A 15951-nucleotide genomic window follows, 5' to 3' on the forward strand; every position below is an offset into this window, starting at 1 on the left:
ATATGCTAAAATTTATTTTTACTGATAAAAACAAAAATGTATAGTTATAGGTGAGATAATTTAAAAAGTCATACACATATACATTGTATAATATTTAAATCAGGCTAAATACCTTTGTCCTCAAACACTCATTTATTTTCTAAATAAGTTAAAAATTAATATTTTCCTTTGCATATGTCTGGGAGGTTATATCTTCTGGGTATACAGAATCATGTTTGTGACTAGGCTGGGGGTGTAGATGAGAGTGGAGTTTTTTGCCAAGCATCACAAGGTTGTGAATTTGATGACAAGGCCTTCAAAAACCAAACTAGATGGTTAAAAAAGATTTAAAAGAATTCTAAGTAAATAAACTAGTAAAAGGACCATGGGAACTCTCTTTCATCCTCATTCATGTTGATAATGTTGATTTTGTTCTACATGGCAGAATAGAAAGAACATGAGTGACATGTTGCTAAGTGGAATTATCACTATGCTCCTCAAACAATATTACACAAGGTGAGTAATATTAAGTAAAAGCCAGGATTTGATTTGGAAGGGTCAGAATGAAGTCTTTTTGTTGCTTTCCCTTAACATTCTAAAATCTGTATTCTTTTGCTTTGAAAAGTCCTAGAAGTAATGACCAGCTTAAAATACTGAAAAGCAAACATCATATCTGGACTTTGATTGCAACTATAATTTCACATGAGAGAAGTCAGAATTTGAAGAACTACTGATTATTAATGCAGAGCAAAAATTGCAAGCAATCAATCTGGATCACCTTGTCATATCTGAGATCAGGCAAGCTACCCAAGGCATGTTCAAGCTAGTCTAGAGCTAACTATTAATTCACAGGAAATACTTGGGTTAGCCACATAAAATTGGGCATTTATAAATCAAAGCTAGCTGAATATTTGCATTTTCATATATTGGTGCTATGAAAAGGATAGAAATCATATTAAATAACAACTAGTATATAAAAACATTAAGTATGAATTATTAAAAAACTTATAGAACAAGCAATAGAAATTCTATAACAAAATTATATAAGGCAAAAGATTAAAAAGACGACATAGAATAGTCAATTAAGTACACTAAATAATTATAATACATAAACTATATTGAATAATAGTGCAAATAAAAGATTCTTAAGTGTCAGAAATATGAATTTGGTGTTTTCAGTACACTGAGGGCAATTAGTCTTCTCATATGAAATATTACTGCATTTTTCCCTAAGAATCTCATTCTTCAGGAATAGGTACTAAAATATTTCTAAAACATTTTTTCTTTCAGTGTAAACAGAGGAAACAAGCTTGTAACTCAGTAGTTTAGGGTTTGCGTATCAAGCACAAAGACATGAACGTTACTCCTACCACTGAGGGGCTAAAAGAAAAAACAGAGAGAAAAAGTGAATAAAGAATAAAAGGGAATACATATAAGTATGAAAATCGTTGCTTCGTGAGGCTCATAAGCACAACTCTACTGTTTTTTTAAAACTCTCTGAAGTTAATTACTTTTATAAAGAGAGAGCCGACTTAGGGTTTTGTTTCATTTACTATAGATGTGATTTTCATATGATTTCCTAAGATTTTGGCAATAGGGCATTTATTTTTAAATGTTTTTTTGCATTTTGAAGTAAAATTATAGTTACATCATTCCCACCTTCTCTTTCCTCCCTCCAACCCTTTCCCATGTACCCCACCTCTTTCTCACTAGCAAATTCATATATGTGTATACACACACACAAACATATATATGTATGTATGTATGAGTATACGTATCAGTCACATAATGTTATCTGTATGTGATCTCAGGGTTGAATATTTCATATCAGATAACAAATTAGAGGCCTCTTCCTGGAGAAGCCATCACTCCCACTCAGAACATTCCTAAGTTTACTGCAGTTTTCTGCTTTGGGTTGGAGCCTTGTAAAAATTCACCCTTCTGTCTTAGTATGCTCATTGGTGAGACCTTGTTCAAGTCTTGTGTGGGCAGCCATGTTTACAGTTATGAAGTATAACAAAGTGCTTTTAAGAACTGGGCAAGAAGAGGCTGAAAGATGGCTCAGGGGATCAAATAGCCGGTTACTCTTCAGAGGACAAGTTCTGTTCCCAGCAGCCATGTTGGGTAGTTCACACTGCCTATCCCTTCAGCTGCAGGGCATCTGACACCATCTTCTGGACTCTCTAAGTAGTACACTCTGTGCACAAACCACAATCAAAAACACACATGTGCATATTTGTGTTAAAAAAAAGGGTAAAGAGGAAATTTAAATTTATTATTGCCTAGTACACACCAGAAATCGTACATGGATATTTAAATGTATTAATGTCTTGGGTTTGTAATTCAGTTTTATATTGTGTTTATACTAAGTTCATAATCTAAATTATGTAGTAGTAAGAAAAAGAATCACTCAACTAGATTTAAATAAAAGGTCACGTGGCACTTTTCAGTTTAAAATAATATAAGCAATGTATTTTGGAGGAGTACACATGGCACTAGAAATTCACCACATTTGGAAAATAAAATCTTAAATTTCACAGCATTCAGAAAATGGGCAAAGTGTAAATAAACACAAAACAAAACTATTTTCCCCATCCACCAGTCAGCTTTTGAATTACCAGCTCAATCTATGTGCATGATTGTCACATTGCAGAGCAGATTTCTGTCTACTTATCTGTAGACATGTCTACACAGTACTCAGTGTTTAAAGATTTGAACCACCAGCACAATGCATAAAAATTCATTTTGATGTTCTAAATGAATGAAGTCTTTGTGCTGAGAGATGATATGACAAGAGTTTCTTCTAGCTCAGTAAAAAATCGGCGATTTGCTTTTATTTATTGAGGTGCAGATACCTCATCTCCAGAATGAGAGAAGTCATTCTTGCCTCTAGCACGCTTGTGAAGATCAATGTCATGGATGCGTACAATGCTCTTAGCATGCATAAGTCACATTTGCCTGGAATGCTACCAGCACATTCCCCATTAATAGAATTAATAAGCTTTGAGTCAAAACCTGGCTCAGCCATTTATGAACTGAGGGTTATTAAGCAATTATTTTCCTTCTCTGGACCTTAATTCCTCCACCTAAAAAATTACTACTTCACGAATGTGTTTGAAATTCTTCAGTGAGCTAGTACAGAATAAAGTGCTTCATTTGATGAATGCTAAATAGAGCTTACTTAAGGTGACTCATCTTTTAAAGGCCTTCAATAATAATTTACCAATATTGCTGTTATTTTATTATATAAAAGCCCCATTTCCTACTCTTTTCAATTATCATCCGAGCAGTTTACTGTGCTATTAATATTATTTCATAAATGTTCCTTCTAATGGAAAAGGTATAATATTGGCAGGTGGCTGTGGATGTGGAGGGATCATATTTTAATGGAGAGACAATTCCCATGCATTTTCATGAGCATTATCCTCTGGGCGGTAGGTGGTGCCTGGTTCATTATTTTGTAAATCTCTTTCTTCAAGGCTTCCAGCATTCCAGCCATAACCAAATGTCTCTATTAATTCTGAGTCACTTCATTTGGTAACTGCCGCGTGTATCTCTCCTCTCTGTGCTTCTGTACATGAAAAGGCTGTTGTCTCCTTGAAACTTATTGTCCATCAAGAAAAGAGTTCCCTTTTGGGGTATTTTGTTTTGTTTCACAACAAGGGCAGATACGCTTCTGAGTGACAGTTAAATTTGTTGAAGGTATTAAATTGCTAATGCTAATGCATTTTACAATCTTCTCAACTGATTTAATATGTTAGGCTGCCACTCAAAGTTATGATAAACAATGCCGCACTCTTGCTGGAAATCATTCTGTCAGATCTGCAGGCTTTCAGAAATGCCCACCTATGCTCAGAGTTTACAAACACAGTCTCGTTTCTCTGTGGGCTGCCTCACAAACCAATGACATAAATACTTCAATTTGCATCCCCTCTCTCGGGGCTTGGAACTCTTGTGAAGCCATAATAAACACCTTGCAGGAATTCTCTGAAGCTGGTAAGTAATTTTCCATTTGGGAGGTAAAAACTGCTGTTTTGTGTAAGGAAAATACATCTAAAACTTATTATCAGTCCAGTTCATGAACTTTTCCTGGTTTCTTATGTGATTCTCAAGTTTGAAAATCACAACATATACAAAGAGAGAGAGAGAGAAAGAAAGAAAGAAAATCAATTCTGTTGCATAGCAGAGATAGGATTGAGATATGACATAGATAAACGTGAAGGCATGGGGGAGAGCGGGAATGAACCGCCTGAGGACAAATTTTATCCGTCAGAATAAAGCAGTCAGTCTTGTTTAGCTCAGAAATACTAATAACAGGAGTAAAGAGGTATTTCAGAAGCCCTAAATGGAGCTTGATTCCCAGAGCTCACATAAAAGATGGAAGGGCAGAACATAATCCACCAAGTTATTTATTCTGCACATGCATGCTGGAGAACAGTGTGGCACACTCATACATACACAATAATAATGATGGTTTTTAATATTTGTTATTATTTTATTAATAATTTTATACTTATTAACAATAGTAATAAATTTTAAAGAAAATGGAAAAGAACAGAAAACATATGCTACTACTTCCCCAGTAACATTGCACTTAAATTTCTCAAAATCCTTACATATATTGTTTCATTTGATTTTTGCAATTAGTCTACAAAGTATGGAAGATGGAGGGTATTATTTCATTTTACAAATGAGAAATGGATTTCCAGAAGCAAAAACAAAACAAACAAAAAAACTCCACTAAGCTCAAAGAATAACAAGTACAAAATAAAACAAACAGTATTCACAAATATACACAGAACTAATTTAAACCATCCTGTGAGACTTATACAGTCATATAGGATCAAGCTGAACTCACTCAATGTGCAATTCACGCTTTATCATTGTACCGCAGTCTTTCGAAGAACAAAAACAGAGAATTCACGGTATGCCTATATTAGTTTGAATAAAAAGTTTATAAACGTAGCTCAGAAACTTGTTTGTTAATGTAATTTAGACTTTAGTAAACCAAAGAAAGTTCCCCAAGTGTAATTGCACACAATGCAACTGGTAAAAGAGAAAAGAAAGGTGCTGTCCTCAGAGAGCTCAATTTTTGAGAGAGACAGAGTGCAAATAGCTCCCGGGGTGTAGCATTGTGTTGCATACGTATTGTCTAGTGTGGCTGAGGACAAAGCTTGCTGAAGGGTTCCATATTGAACAGAGACAGTCAAGCAGAAATAAGAATGGCGACAGTTAACGAGGTGGATGCTACGCAGAGACCCTACAAAGAAATAACTTTGGAGGTAAGCTTGATAATGTGGAAATTTATTGTACTGAGCATTTGTCAAATTTTTTTTTTAGAACCTCTCAGGGGGGGAAAGTAATCAAAGTAGAGATAAAGTAACATTGGAGAGATTATAGATTCATTTTCAACTTGTCGGGAGCTGTATTGAGCCCAACAGATTTTCAGCTTTTAATTTACCACAGTATCCAACATGTATTTCATAAAATGCTAGCACCCCTACCCTTAAAAGTATTCTCTTAGATGAGGAAAAGGATCTCCAAGAGAAGCACAAGGGCTGCCTTCCAGTAGGTTTCACTGGGATTGCCATCCTTACTGCAACCCAGAAGCCAAGTTGGTCTTGCGGGCTCAGCAATACCTTTGTCGACTCAAACAAAACAGAAATGCAGGCGTGGGTAGGTCTTGGGAGGTTGGTTGGTGATGCTGCTCACAGTCCTCAAACTTGCCATCTGTGGAAAAATCCAGGCCAGCTTATCCATGTGCAGTGATGAATTTGATTGTCCTTTGCAATGAAACATTCTTAACCACAAAGGTAGTGTGATTCCGTCCTACAAAGTACCTGACATTCAGTATGAGCTTAATTAAATTCTGGGTAAATGCACTGTTTCCTTGTAGGAAGATAGAGTATGTCATTAGCCGTATGATAATCAGGTGGATGCATCAGAGCAAAGAGAGTTTTCCTTTGGAAAACTCAGTCTCATTCATCTCGTTATCCGGCATGGCTGGCCTGATGGTTGCTAATGTTTGTAGACCAAGATTTAATACTCCCTCTCTTGCTGTTGGACTCTAACCAACTCATGTTGAATAATACTAACTGGCTCTTGTAGTCACTCTTCTTTTGCAGAACTTGCATTACTGACCAAATTTCTTTAGTTTCCATGCTCCTCTTTCAGATATGTTAATGCTTTCTGTCTCCCTCAGACTCAATAGCCATGGGGCCTCTTAAAGATGGCTTAGCCCATTTCTACACCAATGAATTCTTTGCTGTTGAAGGTTTCTCTTTTAGTAGGCTATCAATGTTCTTTTCTTCCAAATGGAAGAATAAAGAAAAGCTTCCCAGAGTCTTCATGTATGTAAGAAACGCATCACCTTAAGACTATTCTTTTAATATTCCTAATTGAAATCTGATTGTCTCTGACGTTTTTCCATTGCTAAGACAAAAAAAAAATGCCTGAGGCTAGACAACTTGTAAGGAAAGAGGTTTAGTTTGCTCATAGACTGGATGTTTCTGAGCTTGGTACTGACAACTGAGAGCTTTCTTCACTACAATAGGGTGGATTGTTCATGTATTAGAAATCACATGCCAATACAAAAAGCCGGTAAGGGCAAGGAAGGGCTATACTTTCTCATTCATAACAATCTTTTCCAAAACTAACCAGGGCCTCGACTAGGCTATAAGCCTTAAAGATTCGATTATCTCTGATATTGTCATATTGTGGACCTTGTCTCTGACACATGAATCCTTGGTGTACACAATCAAACCACATCCAAATGCTCTGCCAACTTTATTGGCGCATTTTTAATTGATTTTTATTAAGCTCTACATTTTTCTCTGCTCCCCTCCCTGCCTCTCCTCTCCCCTTCAACCTTTCCTTAACATCCCCATGCTCCCAATTTACTCAGGAGATCTTGTCTTTTTCTACTTCCCATGTAGATCTATGTATGTTGACACATTTTAAAATAACTCTTATAGGAAGTGAGGTGGGATGAAAGTTTAATGTCTCTGAATACCAAAGAAGGGAAAGAAAATATGTTTAGCAAACATTCCAATCATAGACTCTGCCATCAAGGGCTATTATCTTGAAGTAAAACGGCCACATATGACACAGGATCAAAATACTAAACAGAATAATGATGGTTCTTTGTTACCATAAAAGCATATATCACAAATCGCTTAATAATTATGATCCAAGTAACTTAAGCTGCCGCAAGAATGATATCTCTCAGATTGCAAAGATACTGAGATGATAATCTTTGGATTGGGTAATGGATTAATTCTGCAATCGTCTTCCAGTGTTCCCTAGCAAACAGCTTTAGATAGTAGAAGATTCGGACTCACCTGGCTATTCAGGTTTTGGATCTTGTGTACAAACCTCCTCTGTATGGAATGCACTTCTTAACATTTCTTCCTAGCAAATACTTCCAGAGGGCAGTAAGCCCTCTGATCCACACTGTACTAATTATTCCCCTTATTCCTGATCCTCTTCATCTACTATTTGCCACTGTTCTTTTACCCATTACCATCATAGCACAATTATTTGTACGTTTATCTGACTCAGATTCTAATGATTTGGGGTCAAAGACAATACTGTCCTCATTTCTGAGTCCTCAGCTTCAGTACCTAACATTGAATCCATGGTGAGTAAATGAATGAGTGTGTTCTGTTAAAAAATAAATTCCGCAGAAGTTAATACAGGAAAGGGTCAGCGTTGGAGGGTCCATTGGGACTAATGTTTAACAACGGGCTCCCTACAATGGAAATAGACCACAATTACAGCATTTGCGAGCTTTCACAGCATGCATTGCCAGTGTTGAATCTTAATACGCTGCTGATCATGAAGATGATAAGCAGTAACACATTCTTAGATAAAACATGTGCCCTTCTTCTACATGTGTGTAGCTAAGACCCAGAGCATAACTAATAGTAGAAAGTGCTTACATAATTAGTGATTTTAGTATTAATTGTTTTTAATATGTTAATTAATTCTCTTGTCACAAATATTTTAACATCATGGTCAATCTTAACAATGGGCTTGAAATTTTTGGAAAAAAACTCACAGCGTTCTCATGCTGATATGAGTTAGTTCTGGCATTCCACTGCAAGAGACATTGTGAGGTGAAGAAAGTAAAGCACAGAAACACTGAACAGATATGGTACGTTTCATGTGTCTGTATGGTGCAGTGACTTCAGTAAGACACTTAACTTGAATGAGAGGTCCATGACTCACGAACATTCAAATTTCCATCTTGAGTTCGCTGGCTTATCCTTGACACCAACAGAAGTGGTAAGCACTGACTGAGATCTCATTAAATAGTAAATGAGTAAGTCAGATAGAAACATACTTTATAGGCTTCTCAGTGTTTCCTTTTATCAAATCTAGACCAATCTGCATACATTAAGAGTAAAGAAGGATGATAGTGTTGCCTGGCCAGAGACCTCCTTCATCACAGAGCAGTTGGTGGAGGAAAGCCCGGGGCAGTTGCCAGATTCTCGAGCATGCATCAGTTCACACTAGGAAGGAATGTCTGCAATGACTGTGTACATCCTTTGATGATAAGCCCATCCAAGCGCATCTTGTAGCTCCAGAAGCACACCTGAACTGCACAAGGACTGGTTTGAAAAGATAAAAGATGGGAAAAAGGATCGTTGCCTTAGTTACTTTTCTATTGCTGTGATAAAAACATCATGACTGTGATGGCTCCTCTCACCGTCAACCTGACTACATCTATAATTAACTACCAGCCAAACAGCTAGGAACGCCTGCGAGGGATTTTCCTTAATGAAATCATTTGAAATGGGAAGAGCCGCATTTAACCTGAATCTTTTGAGTTGGGAAGATCCACTTTTGATCCAGATCTTTTAAGGTAGAAAGACCCACCTTTAATCTGGGACACAATTTCTGGTGACAGCCTGTATAAAGGACATGGATGAAGGGAGCTTTTGCTCTTTGCCTGCTTGCCCTTTCTCTTGCTGGCAGGTCCATTCTTTCATTGGCATTAAAGACTACTTTTTCAGAATTCAATCACGTACTAAAGACCAGCTGAGACAGCCAGCCTCATGCACTGAACAACTTACTGGTTACTTGGATTTCCCATTGGTAGACAGTCATTGTTGGACTAATTGGACCATAGCTTGTAAGCCACTCCCCTTTACATATATTCATTCTATCAGTTCTGTTCCCCAAGACACTCCTTACTAATAGACTAATCTAGGAAACTTATTAAAAGAAAGCATTAAATTTGGCTTATGATTTCAAAGGGTTGGAGTCTAGGATGGTGGAGTGAAGGAACAGCTGAGTGCTCACATCTTGATACCTAATCAAAGGCAGAGAGAGAGAGCACTTGCAATTGTAGGAGTCTTTTTAAGCTCAAAACCAACCCCACTGACATACTCCCTCAAGCAAGGCCACACTTCCTCATCCTTTCTGAACAGTTCCACCAGCTGGGAATGAATTACTCAAATATATAAGACTATGAGGGCCATTCTCATTCAAACTGCCACAATCACTAAGGTGACAATAATAACATATGCTTGTGTAATAAACTCACTGACAAGCGCATTACACAGTGGCATCCTTCATAAACCTGAGCTATGGAATTGGTAGAAGTGCTTCAGACATTGCTGTTTGCACAAAACGTCCCCATATCTTGGGAACTCTACCTAAGGATATACTCTGTTGGTGAAGAGAGCGCTAAGAAAGGAAAAAGAAACAGGTGTCCAGGTAAGTCCCTGATTTATTGCCTGAGTGAAAATTGGAAGCACGTTGGTGGTGGTCACCTTTTGAACAGCTTCATTCTGTGAAAGAAAGGACATTGCATGTGGGTGCTATATAGCTAAGAAATGGTAGACAGTGACGGCGTTGAGAAATGGAAGGGTGCTGCCCCCTAAATGTCTTCTTGGGACCAGGGGATGACAACCCTCTATCTCTCTGATGTGGAAGGCAAAACGATACAGTGTATGATTTAACACAAGAAAATATCTGGTAAGTTATATTCTATAATTTGTTTATTAGATTACTAATCAGGAAAATGGGGCTAGGGAGATGGCTCCATGGGTAAAACACACATGGTGAAAGCATACAGACCTGCACCTGACTCCTCAGAGCCCACCACATGGTAGACATGGTAACAATCCCAATTCTACTATAGTGTGATGGGAGGTAGAGACAGGTGCCCTGGGAGCTCACAGGGCAGACCACCTAGTGTACACAACAACAAACAAAAAAACCCTGTCTCCAGCCAGGTGGAAGATGCGGGCCAACAGCTCTTCCAGCTGTGCTTTGATACATATGCACCCACATTCACGCATGAAAACCCACATGTAAGTTTTTTTTTTTAAAAAAGAATAGGATGTAGTCTGTTTAAAAGTATGTTTAGTGGATAGTTCTAAAATGAAAGGTAAATTCTGCATAGCTTTATTATGATGAACCATTTTCTTTGACCAGATTTTGCTGATATCAGCAACTTTAAGTTCTGCAATGAAGATGAGCATTCCATGAAATTCGATATGCTGAGCTAAACCAATAGCATTCATTGGGTTGAGAGGGGAGTGAAAGCACAGTTGCATAGAGCACTAAATGTGAGACACATAAGAGATCACACGGTAGAGCAAAGAAGGCAGGGACTGCAAGACCCTTCATTCTCAGACACATATTAATAGCCAGTGAAACATTGTGGGACATTTTCTCAGGAGAGCTTTCTCTCTTGTGCCTGAGGATCTAGGCAAAACCTCAATAGTTTGGGGCTTGTAATGCTGCTCAGCTGGTAAAGATGAAGCTTTAGGTTGGATCCCCAGCATCTCAGGATGTGGACACTGAAGCTCACACCTATAGTTCCACACACAGGAGGATTGTAAGCTGGAGATCATCTGTAGCTACATAGCTGGTCTTGGATATAGACAAGAGGACCTATCCTTTAGAAGGAAAATAAAACTGCTTTGCTTTTCCACCTTCTCTGATGCCCTAAAGAAGGTAGCCACTTATACCCATAAACAATAATACCCATGTCTAAATATGGCAACAAACAAGAGACATGAGACTCCAGTATCACTGTACATATTCAAGAGCACCCGACCCTGGGACAGACTGTACTTCAGGCTTTCTTGTTATGTGGAGGGAATAATCACCCACTTGCTTAAACTACTCCAGGCTGAATTTTGTGTTTCTTGTAGCCCATTATGTTTTCTAACTAATGCGGCCAGAAGAACATGCCAGGGACTGCTTCTCCTCATCTGTTTGGAGCAGGAGAAGGTAAAACTTATTGAAGATTTGGTGTGTGGCCAGCAAACTATCTGGGACGTCTAAGCAAAGCACACTCGCCTTCCTTCTGGGCTGTGGGCCAGTTTATCATGCAAAAGGTGATGGGCTATGCCTTGTACACGGGGAGCTAAAAGAGACAGGGTATATAAACAAGCTGCCTACAATAATGGAAGAATGTCATCCAAGGCATTTGACATTCCCTGTACAGTCTGAGAAACTGATAAAATCGTAATTGTAAAAAAGACATGCCGTATTGCCAATCCATCGCTGCATCTCGTGTGCAGTCTGGCACATATGTCTTATGGCTCAGCACAAGCAACAGAAGGAATGAAAAAAAAGAAAAGAGCAATTTCCCCACCGTAAATTGGAAAGTCTGCCAACCAGCTAAGTGATCTGCCATCAATCAGTGTTAAATTCTCCTTAGCTGCAGAAAATTCAAGGGCTAACTATTACTGAGAGATTTCACACAGTGACTAATGGTAGATGACAAACACATTTAAAATCTGCATAGACCAGCACCAGTTTAAGATGTAACATGAATAATAAATAACTTTAAAGAAAAATCCTAACATGTGAAATAAGATACAATCTTTTCCAACATAAATTACAGAGAAGATTATAGTTCCAGAAAGGTATTTGTGAAATGACCAAAACAAAATCAAAAGTGTAATTCATTCAGAAGGCAACTATATTTGATGATTTTGCACATAAACAGATCTTGAAAGGGTTAGACAGAAAGGCTATCAAACACTGGTCACCAGGGTATAACTGGGAGGAAAATCTCAGGTCTTTCATCAGTTATAAGTGGCTGTCAGTGAGGGGATTTCAGACAGACTCAAATGCAACAAGACAGGCTTTCTGTTTTCCAAGACATATTAACAGTTCTTTGTAAGAATAACTAGGAAACGCTCTTCAATCTCAAACCATGCCGAAGTACAAGCACGGAAGAAAAACACCACTATAGTTAGAGGGTAAATGCTAGAAGGCATAAATGGTCGTAAACGTATGGCATATTAGTACTCAGAAAAAAAACATTGGGTCAGAAACATAGGTCCAATTCATGGGCCAAGATGGATCAGTGAGTAACATGTGATGTGAAAGCCGGCGGACCTGGGTTCAGATCCCCTTTACCCTAGTAAAATGCCAGACATGGAAGCATGCATGCTCTGAGTCAGAACCAAATCTATCCATTTGAGGGACTGCCTGGTCTGCCAGGCTAGCTGAAATGCTGAGCTCTGGGTTCTGTCTAGGTGTCCGAAACCCCATCTCAGGCAGACAGAAGCTGTTTCTTTGACACTACACACTTTTTTGTTGTTGTTGTTGTTTTTCGAGACAGGGTTTCTCTGCAGCTTTTTTGGAGCCTGTCCTGGAACTAGCTCTTGTAGACCAGGCTGGCCTCGAACTCACAGAGATCCGCCTGCCTCTGCCTCCCAAGTGCTGGGATTAAAGGCGTGCGCCACCACCGCCCGGCGACACTACACACTTTTATATATGTTAATGCTATGGTGAAATGCTCCCTAGTGCCATAGGTTCTCGTCAACGTTTATAAGTGAACAATCACTCATTGTGCACTTCTCCTGTTTTAATGGCACTTGAAGAGTCCATCCTTTGTAATCCATCCTTGTTTCTTAGGTATTTATCTTTGTTCCCTTGATAAATGGTGACTTGTTCCATAGTTTTTGGTAAGTTTGTGCTTGATGCACATTTTTAACATGATAGATACAGTGCATTGTTCCACTAAGTATTATGGAAAAAAAATCAATCTTGTAGTAGTTGCTTTTCATGTCTTCAATAATATCTTGAAATTAAAAACAAAACAATGGAAAGCAATAGAAGATACCTAAGGTTGACAGCTTCCACAGGTTATCCCCTTCCACAGGTGATACACGCATATAACACAGACAAGAGAGAGAAATATAGAGGTGGGAGGAGGTAGGGAAAGAAAGAGAGAGGGAAGGAGAGAGGGAAGGAGAGAAAGAAAATACAAGAGATTCTATAACCAAACTTGCTGTCTCAGTTTCCTTAAAGATTTTGTTTAAATAACATGACTAATCTCATGACACACTTAAGATGGGCAATAAAGATACCACGCAGAATATTCTTTGCAAATGTAAAGATTTGCACATACCTTTGTTTGGATTATTTGTTCTATTATTTGATTTCAGTCTATAGTTAAGTGTTTATATGTCAGAAGCAAAGCACTGGGGGAAAGAAATCAAGATGCCCTTTGCCCTCCTCAATTTTGATAACGCATTTAGATGATCAAAGTAAACTTGTTGGGATTAAGGTCCTGGGACTTTGAGGATTTTTCTTTGAAGGCGTATAAACAAGCAAACAGGTACAAAGCAATTTTTAATCATGAAAACTGTATTTTGTTAAATTTATTTCCCAAATATTAGCACATTCAATCTTCACTTATGCCCCAGTTTTCACAGGTGTGCCGAGAGAGCTAACTATTTTTCACTGATTGGATTTTAATTGTTATTATCAACAAGAATTTGAAATCTTCTGACAAATATTTCCATATATGAGTTTTTGAATCATTACTGTGGAACATTCTCATGATGAAGAAGCATGATACACCATGAGCAAAGAGATTGCCGTGATCAGTGACTGCAACTGTGGCCTCATAAACAACAAAAATGCATCTATTGATTGAGAAATATAAGGAAAACTTGTGAAGCTCTAATCTCAATAATAACTTGGGTATAGAAAGTATATGGGCTATTGTTGAAAGAGGAGTAACTTCATCACCAAAGGTTTTTTTTTTTTTTGTAACCTTCCCCAAAATTTATAGTATCTACTGACTCAGAATTATGATTCTTATACATTCTTCAAATCTGTTTTCATGCCAAGTTCAGCAACATTCCAAACAGCTTCTCTGGTCACCCAGAAAGAATTGCATACTAGTAAAACTTACAGTTTTCAATATTTAAAAAGTTATATAGATTAACACATGACTTCAGTTACGTTCCACCATCAAGAAACCAGGTAAAGAGGTAGTGATAAGAAAGAAATACTAGTCTGGATGGCCATGTCCACACCCTATCTCTGTCTGCAACTCTATGTGCTATTCTGCAACTTGGATATTTGAAGCCATTTCTCAAAACTGTGTTGTTTCAGACGTGTTATCAGGCAGTGTGTGTTTATAACAGGAGCTAATGATGAAAGGTAAAAATGTCAAAAGCAATAATTAAACAATAGTGCCTAGCACATTTAGGAAAATAGACTTAATTGATATAATTATCTCCAAATAGGAACACACAATAAAAAATAAAAAATCAGAACCATTTGAACAAGCATTCACACAAACATAATTGCTGTTCCATCCTTCCATGTAAAAATTCGTGATATTTATATGTACATATGTTGGTATAGACATCCAGACCAAAATAGATACAGACATAGATAAATATTAAACAAAGATGTGATTAATTTTTAACCTAATAAACAAGATCTAAGTCCAGGTACTAAGGTACATATTTCAAAGAACTAGAAAATTCCATGAATATCACAAAGTGTTTACAGAAGTTAAATAAATAAATTTCTATGTAACAGCTAGCTGACATTTGCTCCCCTTGCTATTACAAGACATGCAGTTGCTATTTCTATATTTAATCTTCAGAATTTTCTAAGGTGCCACAAATTAACACCAATGTTTTAAAAAGTGAGAATGTTGGAAAACAGAGTCATCTAGTGACCTGTTAAGAGTTCTCTTGGAAACTTCCAAACCAAATCTTTTAATCCAAAGTCTATTTGATGCTATTGCCTGATGCCACAAAGAAGGTCTTGGCTTTGCAATCATTTCTTCTTTAGATGTCTTATTTGCTTCTTACATGTGTATATTTCACTTTCTTTACTTTTAATTCTAAAATAATATGATCCTAGGTAATAAAAATGTCACTCACACCTCCTGGACTCTGGGATTTAGAGAAAACTGAAATCTTAACATGTAGCTTTTTCTTGATTTAGTTGATCACTACAAACGCAGATACCACGAGAGAGCAGTAAACTGCTCTACCACATTAGGAATTCCACATCGGAACTTAGCAGATGGCAGTGACTGTAACTTTCTCTTCAACAACTCCTTCTACAGCAGAGGCAAGTGTTACATTAGTACATTCCTATTAGGGAACAAGATGTGAGCAGTGTATTGGTTTGCTGTAATTGTTCCATGATTCAGCAATTGAGTTGCTTAATGAGTCCCATGCATATACCAAGTGATATAATTTTAAGAAGGGTCTAGCGTGTGGGCCATCTGTTACAATAAATCCATAGTGCCTTGAGAAATGTGTGGGTAATGCTTATGTTACCCCAGTTTCAGTCACTAGACTGTGCTTTCCCTGAAGATGAAAAGCCTAGAAAGACTGTTGGAAATCCGTGTGCTGAGACTTCTACTTGTTTGGGACACATTTAACAAAAATAAAATTCCCATTATTGACCAAAAAGTAATGCTGGGCTTTTTTGTTATTGTTTTTGTTTAATATATTTGAATTTTTGAATACCCCTTTAGAAAAAATATTTATCAATTCAGATTGGCTAGAGGTGTAGGGTTAAGGTAGGAATTGTCCTATATTCTACACTCAATGTGGTACCCATGACAATAAAATAACATGATATCTTTGATATACATTTGAGATGGATATATTAAAAAATGATATAAGGATCTATAAAGAAGTACAAGCATGCAATGCAGACAATAATTCACTCATG

Source organism: Arvicola amphibius, chromosome 15 (genome assembly GCF_903992535.2).
Source record: "Arvicola amphibius chromosome 15, mArvAmp1.2, whole genome shotgun sequence".
Classification (NCBI taxonomy): Eukaryota; Metazoa; Chordata; class Mammalia; order Rodentia; family Cricetidae; genus Arvicola; species Arvicola amphibius.